The 8,684-nt window shown below is 43.7% G+C and overlaps 1 long non-coding RNA gene across 1 annotated transcript in view; it reads left to right on the top strand.

Annotated features, from left to right (window-relative positions):
• Positions 1 to 494: 494 nt before the first annotated feature.
• The window catches only part of LOC103676763, a 62,139-nt gene continuing 53,949 nt past the window's right edge, over positions 495 to 8,684 (top strand). The window contains exon 1 of the long non-coding RNA XR_572202.2: positions 495 to 626. This is a non-coding gene — a long non-coding RNA (uncharacterized LOC103676763). The remainder of the gene's footprint in view (positions 627 to 8,684) is intronic.

The raw sequence follows: 8,684 nt of genomic DNA, 5'->3' as shown, positions 1-8,684 counted from the left end.
ACACACACACACACACACACACACACACACACAAAAGGACCAATTTAACAGATGCATGGCTTCGGTCACTACTGATGCCTCATCTGGACAAAAGTTTGAACAGGGAATTTTCCACGTGCAAGAACTTGGAGCAAAAGAAGAGGTTTTAGCAACTGCCACGCGCGCTCACCTTTCTTCCCAGCCCTTCAGGATCCAAGCCTAGGTCGCGCGAATTCTTAGGGCGGGAAGCCTAGCTGCAGCACAAGCCCGCAGCAGAGACCCACCGCCTAGCACGGGGGAGCCTGAGCCGAGCCCAGGGGACGCCCAACCTACCCGAGCCGCCGGTGGCGAAGCCGCAGGTGTCAGGGCAGCCCAGGCAGCAGAGCCGCGGAACTACCGCGCGGCCCAAGGGGACGCCCCGGCCCCGCCCCGGCCCCGCCCCCAGCCCGGGCCCCGGGTCCCGCTCCCGCCGGCTCCGGCTCCCTCCGGCCGCAGCTGCCCCCTCGGCGCGGCGCTCCCGCCTCGCAGTCCCGCCGCCCCTCCCCGTCTCACTGGTGGCGGCGGCGAGAACAGGCCCGCCCGCAGCCTCCGACGTGCCCTGTCCTTCCAGGGCTGGAGGGAGCTCAGTGGAAGTGAGGAAAATCAAGGTAGGTCACGTGGCGTGGACCCTGGGCCCCTGCCCGGGCCGGGACTGGGAGCCGCGCGACCTTTGAGGAGGGGTGAGAGGAAGTCCATCCCAGCCCGGGGAGTGACAGTCCAGGTACAGAGAATAGGTGAAAAATCCACTTGTTCATCGAAAACCAGTAGTGAACCGTGAAACCGGCGTTCTAACCTGCTGTGAGTGGACCAAGGACCACAGCTGACTGGCTCGTTTAGAAAAATGGGAGGGACCTTTTGTTTTTCCTGAGGTTTCTCAGTCATTTGACTTTAATTAGGAAATCCTGTGGGCATCTTAGCCCTGGATTCTGACTCCTGGAAGCAGGTGGGGAGAGATTTTAACCACACTCCCTTGTCTCTGATACCTGGTTTCCCAAGAACTAAGACTATTTGGTCAGGCCTCCCTGAGACCACAGGTTGCAGGTCTCTGACACCAAACTGCACATATCGTGGATGTTCCCGTGTGAAGCCCCCGTGACTAGACGGTCCTCTCACCTCCAGCATCCTCTGTGCCTGGTTAGTTCCTCTTGTTAGTTCATCGGGAATGTCACCTCCCGCGTGCGGGTTAGGTGTTCCTGCTGGTCCTTCCCAAGACGCCTCACTTCCGCTGTCATACTTGTCACAACTTACTGCGCTTGTTTGTTGGGTTGGCCTCCCCTGCTTGACTGTAAGCTCAGTAAAGGTGGGGACAGCACAGGTGGCATAGTAAATATAAGTAGAGTAAGTCAAAGACAAATACTGTGTGCTTTCACTTATATGTCGAATCTAAAAAACAAATGAACAAACAAAACCAAACAAACAGGCTCATAGATACAGGAAACTACCAAGGCAGGGAGGGATTAGGTGTTGAGAGAAATAGATGAAGGGGATTAAAAGGTACAAACTGGGGCGCCTGGGTGGCACAGTGGTTAAGCGTCTGCCTTCAGCTTAGGGCGTGATCCCGGCATTATGGGATCGAGCCCCACATCAGGCTCCTCCGGTATGAGCCTGCTTCTTCCTCTCCCACTCCCCCTGCTTGTGTTCCCTCTCTCACTGGCTGTCTCTATCTCTGTCAAATGAATAAATAAAATCTTTAAAAAAAAATAGTTCCTTAAAAAAACAAATAAATAAATACAAGGTACAAACTTGCGGTTATAAAATAAATAAGTTTTGGGGATGTAACGTGCAGCATAGAGAATATAGTCAATAATATTGTAACAACCGTGTATGGTGCAGTTGGTGATTAGACTTGCAGGCATCATTTTGCAATGTATAAAAATACCAAATCACTATGATATACACCTGAAACTAATAAGATACTAGTATGGCAATTATACTTTAATTTTTAAATTAAAATTGTTTAAAATAAATAAATGTTGTGGGCTGATGACGTGCATGTAACAGTTGAATGTTAAGGTGCCCTCGGACCCCAGTTCTTTAATAAACTTCTCTCACCTATCCTTACCTTCTAAGTCTACAGGATTTTCCTTCAGAGTTAATATCCCCATCCCTATCACTATCCACAAGTCTTCATTTTATCTCTGGAACACAGCCTTCTCCTTCAGTCTTCATAGAGGTGCAGGTGTGGTTCCTCTTATCAGCCCTCCTGTAACTAGCTCAGTGGTCTTAAAGGCCCTCAACCATGCTAAGTCTCAAATCAGGGCCTTTGATATTTTTAGGACTTATGACAATGGAAAAAAAGGGGGGAGAAAAATTAACTTTAAAGTTGAAGGAAGTTTTAATAATATATAGTATAAATTTATTGTTCTTTATGCCAATATAGTCATTGACAGTGTTGAACTTTCCAAAACCTGTGATCCTGGACAACACTGAAAGTACCCTTCCCACTTCTTTATTTTCCAGAAAATGGGAAATGGTTTACTGCAGACTCTTCCTTTCGCAATGACTTTTAAAACTTACCTTACTGATAAGACTTACCTTTTTCGTCTATGACAAGGCTGGACACAGGTTCTCCAAAATTCCCATCTTTGCATTGTAAGTGATTCGCTGAACTATTTGTGTTCACTAACCACTCTGGACAAACTACCTACTACCTTGACTCCATCAAGCTTTGGTTAGGCTTCTCTTTTTCTCCCAGGCCCTAAACTTTGACCTACGCTCAGCCTGAACCAGCATAAAATCCTGCTTAACAGCTGAAAATACGCTGACCTCTGGATAAAACTTTTTTTCCACTAGAAGATCTTGCCACTCTGGCTCATCCCACTTCCCCACTTCCTATTCTTTCCAGCATTATTTATCCCTCCCTAGAACAGAAAAGACATTTTTTTCACCTAGCTTTGAAAGGCTTGCCAGTCTAAGGATTAAAGCATTCTCCCTATTGCGGTTGTCCCTTATAACATCATTTTGGATGAAATCTCCTTACCTCAGTCTAATTTTTTATTTGATCTTATCAAATATAATTTTTAATATTGTTTATGAAGAAATGGGTCCGGAAAGTAAAAGTGCCCTACCTCAGGTTTCTATCTGTAAAATGGAGAAGTTGGATTAGATAGGCCAAGATCTTTTTTGGCTCCAAAACTAATGAATGCAGAAGCAGAATTTCAAAAAAAAAAAAAAAAGAAAAGAAAAAAAAAAAAGTAAGTCAGACCTTATAGAATCAGCAGGAAGAGCAAGCTGGCAGCTGAGAACCAAACTGAGGACTTGAGATGTTTTCTTTGGCTAGCCTGGTATTGTTGCTGTTTTGTCTGTTTTTAACTGAATTTGAATGTCTTAATTCTCACCACTCCCGATAGTCTTCACCTTTTTATTACCTGTTTGACTACGAAAAACATTTAAATTTGTGTCCCTAGAAGATTTTTGTGCCCTCAGAAAAGTGAGAATTACAAAATTCCCTTTCCTCCCACCACATCCATAAGCCAGGCACTGATGTCTGTTAATCGTTATACTGTAGGATTCAGGTGTTTGGATGAAAGGACAAATATTTCATTTACAGTTGAAATGTGTTTCTTTGGTGATAAGATGCTGCCCAGTGCAACACTCTCTCCTTTTTAAGCACTGAAACATTTTTGCTAGATAAAATGAATATCCCTGGTGGGTGTGTGGTCATTTAATTTCAAATCAGAAGAGATTCTCTGGTGTATTACAATACAAATATGAATATAAAGCATAAAGTGTAAAGAAATTGGTTTGGCTAATTCTGTGAAATAATAAAAAATACCTTGCGATGGCTTTAGCGCATGTCCGAAACTTCTATGACACTCCTCTCTTCGGTGGATCCCCCTTGAGTTTTGGCTGTATTTAGTGACTGGCTTCTAACAAATAGACTGTGGTAGGAATGATGGAGAGTAAGTGTCAAATGCACATCACAAAATGACGTCGTAATTTTCACCTTATTCTCACTGTCCCTTGGACCACTCTTTCTGGAAGAATCCAGCTAACATGTTGTTAGGATATTCGAGCAACTCTGTAGAAAGGTCCATGTGGTTTAGGGGCTAAGGTCTTCTGCAAAGAGCTGAAGCCGTTTTTAGAGTTGGCATCTTTAGATCAGGCATTTTTAGAGTTGTGGGGTTTTTTTCTTCATTATAACGTCTTATACATTTTCCAAAACCCTTTCAATAACCTGACCTATGTAGACATTTGTCTTTCTTCTTAACTATCCAGTATTTGCTCCCGTTTCCTGTGTTTGGAGAATCCCACCCTCCTTACGAGGCAGAGCCTATATTCTGCTGAAGAAGCTGTGAAACAGTGCCTTCGCAGACTGTTTGGTTCTCCATTATACATCGGCACGGGCACATGCTGTCGGCTGGGCCAGGCAGATTCACTGGCCCAGACGAGATACATCCTGATGTAGGAGGTGGCAGCAGTGCAGGGCTTCTCACAGCAGCATCCAGTGACCAGCCGCAGACGTATCAAAGTCTGTGGCCGGTGCCGGTGGCAGTGATGCCTCCATGGGAAAGTGCTGCAGTATGATTTTGATTTTGTCATGACTGTGTAGTCAACCTCAGTTTTTCATTTTCTGAGAGAGAGCTAATATCCTTTTGCAAAATCCTTCTCTGCATGGATTACCAGTTATTGCTTTCTCTTACACACAACGAGAAACCCTGACTGGTGCAGGCAGATACTATCTCTATTTTATAGATGAGAACGTTGAGGACCGAAGTTGTTAAATGATATGTCATTAGATACAAGTAGAAGTTGTATAAATAATCAATGAAATAAATCGATTAGTACAGATTGAGTTAAGTAAACAAACATTAAAATTTAGCATTTAAAAGCTAAAGGGCAGGACGCCTGGGTGCCTCAGTCCTTAAGCATCTGCCTTTGGGTCCTGGGATTGAGCCCCATATCGTGCTCCATGCTCAGTGGGGAGCCTGCTTCTCCTTCTCCCTCTGCTGGTCCCCCTGCTTGTGCTCTCTCTTTATCTCTCTCTCTCTGTCAAATAAATAAATAAACTCTTAAAAAATAAATAAAAGATAAAGGGCTTAAATACTAAAAAAAAAACAAAAAACAAAAAAACCTTCTTTAAACCAGATGAAAAGCTGGCTCTATACCCTGACACAACATTCTAGCACTGAACCCCTAATTGCTACAAAATGGACTATGTCCTTCCAAACTTCCTTGATATTGTACAGATACTTCTTTTTTTTTTTTTCAAGATTTTATTTATTTATTCGACAGAGATAGAGACAGCCAGCGAGAGAGGGAACACAAGCAGGGGGAGTGGGAGAGGAAGAAGCAGGCTTATAGCAGAGGAGCCTGACGTGGGGCTCGATCCCAGAACGCCGGGATCACGCCCTGAGCCGAAGGCAGACGCTTAACCGCTGCGCCACCCAGGCGCCCCTGTACAGATACTTCTTGCAAATACTTTTCTCTGTCCATCCCTGCCTCCCACACATTTGAATCAATTTGCCTCTTCTTACTTTGAAACCCAGATTTAGTGATGATTCCTCTTTGCAGTCTCATCCGAGCCCTCAGGAAGAGGTAACTATTCCCACCCACTTTTAATGATCTCCCAGGTTTCTGTTTCTATCCATGATAACATTTTTACTAAGCTCGTTTACCTGTATGAACAACTCTAACCCATGCAAACAAAAGAAAACAAACAACTCCAGACTCTGCCCAACTAGCAAAAGAGTCCTGAAAAATAAGGAGCTTAGGACAAAATCACTTATTGAGCAGGATCCCAGTGCTTTAATGGCATCAAGGGTAAGAATGGTGACAGCCAGGTATATAACGTCATGCAGGACACTAGAGACATTTTCTCAAAGTAAAATTGAATGATTCTAGAAAGCCTACAAGAAAATGACATGTGCAGGTTTCTCAAGTGAATCAGTGAGTACCCATCTGACTATGAATGTCACTACTTGACAAATCCAACCCTTATGCAGAGTGTCCGCTTAGATTTTAGTATCTTTCACTTTTTAATGAAAAACAAAGGATCATCAGAGTTTTATAGAAAGCCTCTAACATGAAAGAGATTACAACGTACCAATTGGGAAAAGGAAAAGGAAGAAACAGAGACAATTCTGGAAACAGAATAAAATTTCAAATAAAATATTCTCAGGGAGAGAAGGAACTGAATCCATTAAGGAAGACTGAGATACTGTATTTATTTAATTAATTATTTTTAAAGATTTATTTATTTTAGGAGAGAGAGTGAGAACAGGAGTGGAGGGAGGGGCAGAGGGAGAGGAAGAGAGAGAATCCTTAGGCGGACTCCCTGCTGCGTGCAGAGTCACACACAGGGCCCGGAGATTGTGACCTGAGCTGAAATCAAGAGCCAGCCACTCATCTGACTGAGCCACTCTGGAGCCCCCGAAGATACTACATATTAAAAAGAAACACATAGAGAATGAAAAAGTTCATGTAAATTAAAACAATGTTAAAAAGTATGTATTTAAAAAATTTTAATTCCAGTATAGTTAGCATATAGTGTTTTCTTTTGTTGCCTTTTTTTTTAAGATTTTATTTATTTATTTGAGAGAGAGAGAGAGAAATAGAGAGAGAAAGCACAAGTGGGGGGAGGGCAGAGGGAGAGGGAGAAGCAGACTCTCCACTGAGCAGGGGGCCCGATGCGGGGCTCGATCCGAGGACCCTGGGATCATGACTTGAGCCCAAGGCAGACACTTAACTGACTGAGCCACCCAGGCACCCATGATGCTTTTTAAATTCGGTCTTTATCACTATTTTTTGCCATTTTAATTACTGTGTGGCTTGGTTGACCTCCTTTGGTTGATTTTGTTGGGGGCTGTCTGTGCCTCCTGGATCTAGATTTCTGTTTCCTTCCCCAGATTCAAGATGTTTTCAGCTATTATTTCTTCAAATAAGTTTTTTTCCACTTTTTCTCTCTCTTCTCCTTCTGGGAACACTATAATGCAAATGTTTTTATGCAAATGGTGTCACTGAGTTCTCTAGGTCTACTTTCATTTTTTTTTTTTTTAATTTTTTTTTTCCTCCCGTGTAGCTTGATGGTTTTCCGTTACTTTGTCCTCCAGGTCACCTGTTCTTCTGCTTCCTAGTCTACTATATATTCCATGTCTAGTGCTTTGTTTTGGTTTTTTTCTTCCAAATTTTTACTATAAATTCTAGTTAGTTAACGTATAGTGCAATACTGGTTTCCGGAGTAGAATTAAGTGATTCATCACTTACATATAACACCCAATGCTCACCATAGCAAGTGCCCTCCTTATACCCATCACCCATTTAGCCCATCCCCCACCCACCTTCCTCCATCAACCCTCAGTTTGTTCTCTATCATAATAAGAACTGCCATTTTAATATTTTCAAGTTTCAAAAAGCTTAACCTCATGTGTAGATAAATTATATTTATCTGGCTTAAGCTATCAGAAAAAGAAAATAAGATCGTCCTGTTACTTTGTGTGTTCTGTTAACATCCTTACAAATTGTGGTAACGATCTGATTTTTAATTTGAGTTCTTTATCTTTGATTGGTTCTTTTTTATGTTTTCTATCACTTTTCGAGGGTCTCACTGAAGCTCCACTCTTTTCTCCAGCCCATTGAGTATCTTTATGACCATTACTTTAAATTCTGTATCAGGCATATTACACTTCTCTATTTCATTTAGCTGTCTTGCTGTGATTTTGTCCTGTTCTTTGATTTTGGACGTATTCTTCTGTCTCCTCATTCTGTCTAACTCTCTGTGTCTGTTTCTATGTATTAGAAAAGTCAGCTATATCTCCTACTCTTGAAAATGGTGGCCTTATGAAGAAGAGATCTTCTAGTGCCCTGCAGTGCAGTGGCCCCTGTTCACCAGACCCTGGTGCTGCAGGGGTGTCCTGTATGTGTGATGTGTGCACCCTGCTGTTGTGGCTGACCTGTTTTTGCCTTCAATCCAGTTATCTGCAATAGCTCTCTCTATATGTCATGATCAGGGTTTGGTGCTTGTGTTGTTAGTTGGTCAGTCTGAGGATACTTTAGGCATGAGTTGAGTCAGACCAGGAGTTTATCAAGGATCCAGTAGTACTGGATTATAGGGTGCTCTCCCTATGTTGTCCCAACAAAAGAAGCTTTTGTTGGTGGGCAGGGACTATAGCCAGACCAGGTGTCTTTCCCCAGACCACTACTGGGGCCACAGTTGGACTGGTGTATATGGTTATCTCTCTCCCCCCCGGGGCAGGAGTCACTTTGGAGTGGTGCTGGCCCCTTCAGGGCTACTTGCACACTGCCAGGCTTGTGACACCACTTTGGATGGGCTTTGGCCAAGGGCATATTGGAAGGGGCAGGTCCACTGGAGAGTGTGGGCTTGGGACATGTGGTGTTAGCAGGTTTGTGCAGGTCTGTTGTGGGAGGAGATCTGGAGCTGCTTTAGAAAACTGCTACAGGGACGGAGGGGGTGAGTTTACAGTAAAGTGGGGGGATTAAGATCCTGTTGCAGGATACCTGCAAGGTCCATGTTGCTCTGCTGCATTAGGGGACCTACAGTCTCCCTGACTGAGGCTTGCTATATTGGAGGGGCGGGGCATGCTGCTACCAATTTCAGTGGATGGTATTGGTATTGAGCTTGTCCCTATCTCTAGTGTGGGAGGTGGGGGAGGGTATGGAATTGACCAGCTCCTTTGTTCCTAGAGAAGTATCCTAAAGATCCTTGC

This window comes from Ursus maritimus, unplaced genomic scaffold, assembly GCF_017311325.1.
Source record: "Ursus maritimus isolate PB19 unplaced genomic scaffold, ASM1731132v1 scaffold_35, whole genome shotgun sequence".
Taxonomy (NCBI): domain Eukaryota; kingdom Metazoa; phylum Chordata; class Mammalia; order Carnivora; family Ursidae; genus Ursus; species Ursus maritimus.
The sequence above is the reverse complement of the archived record's forward strand: the minus strand, read 5'-3'. Positions and strand labels throughout refer to the sequence as shown.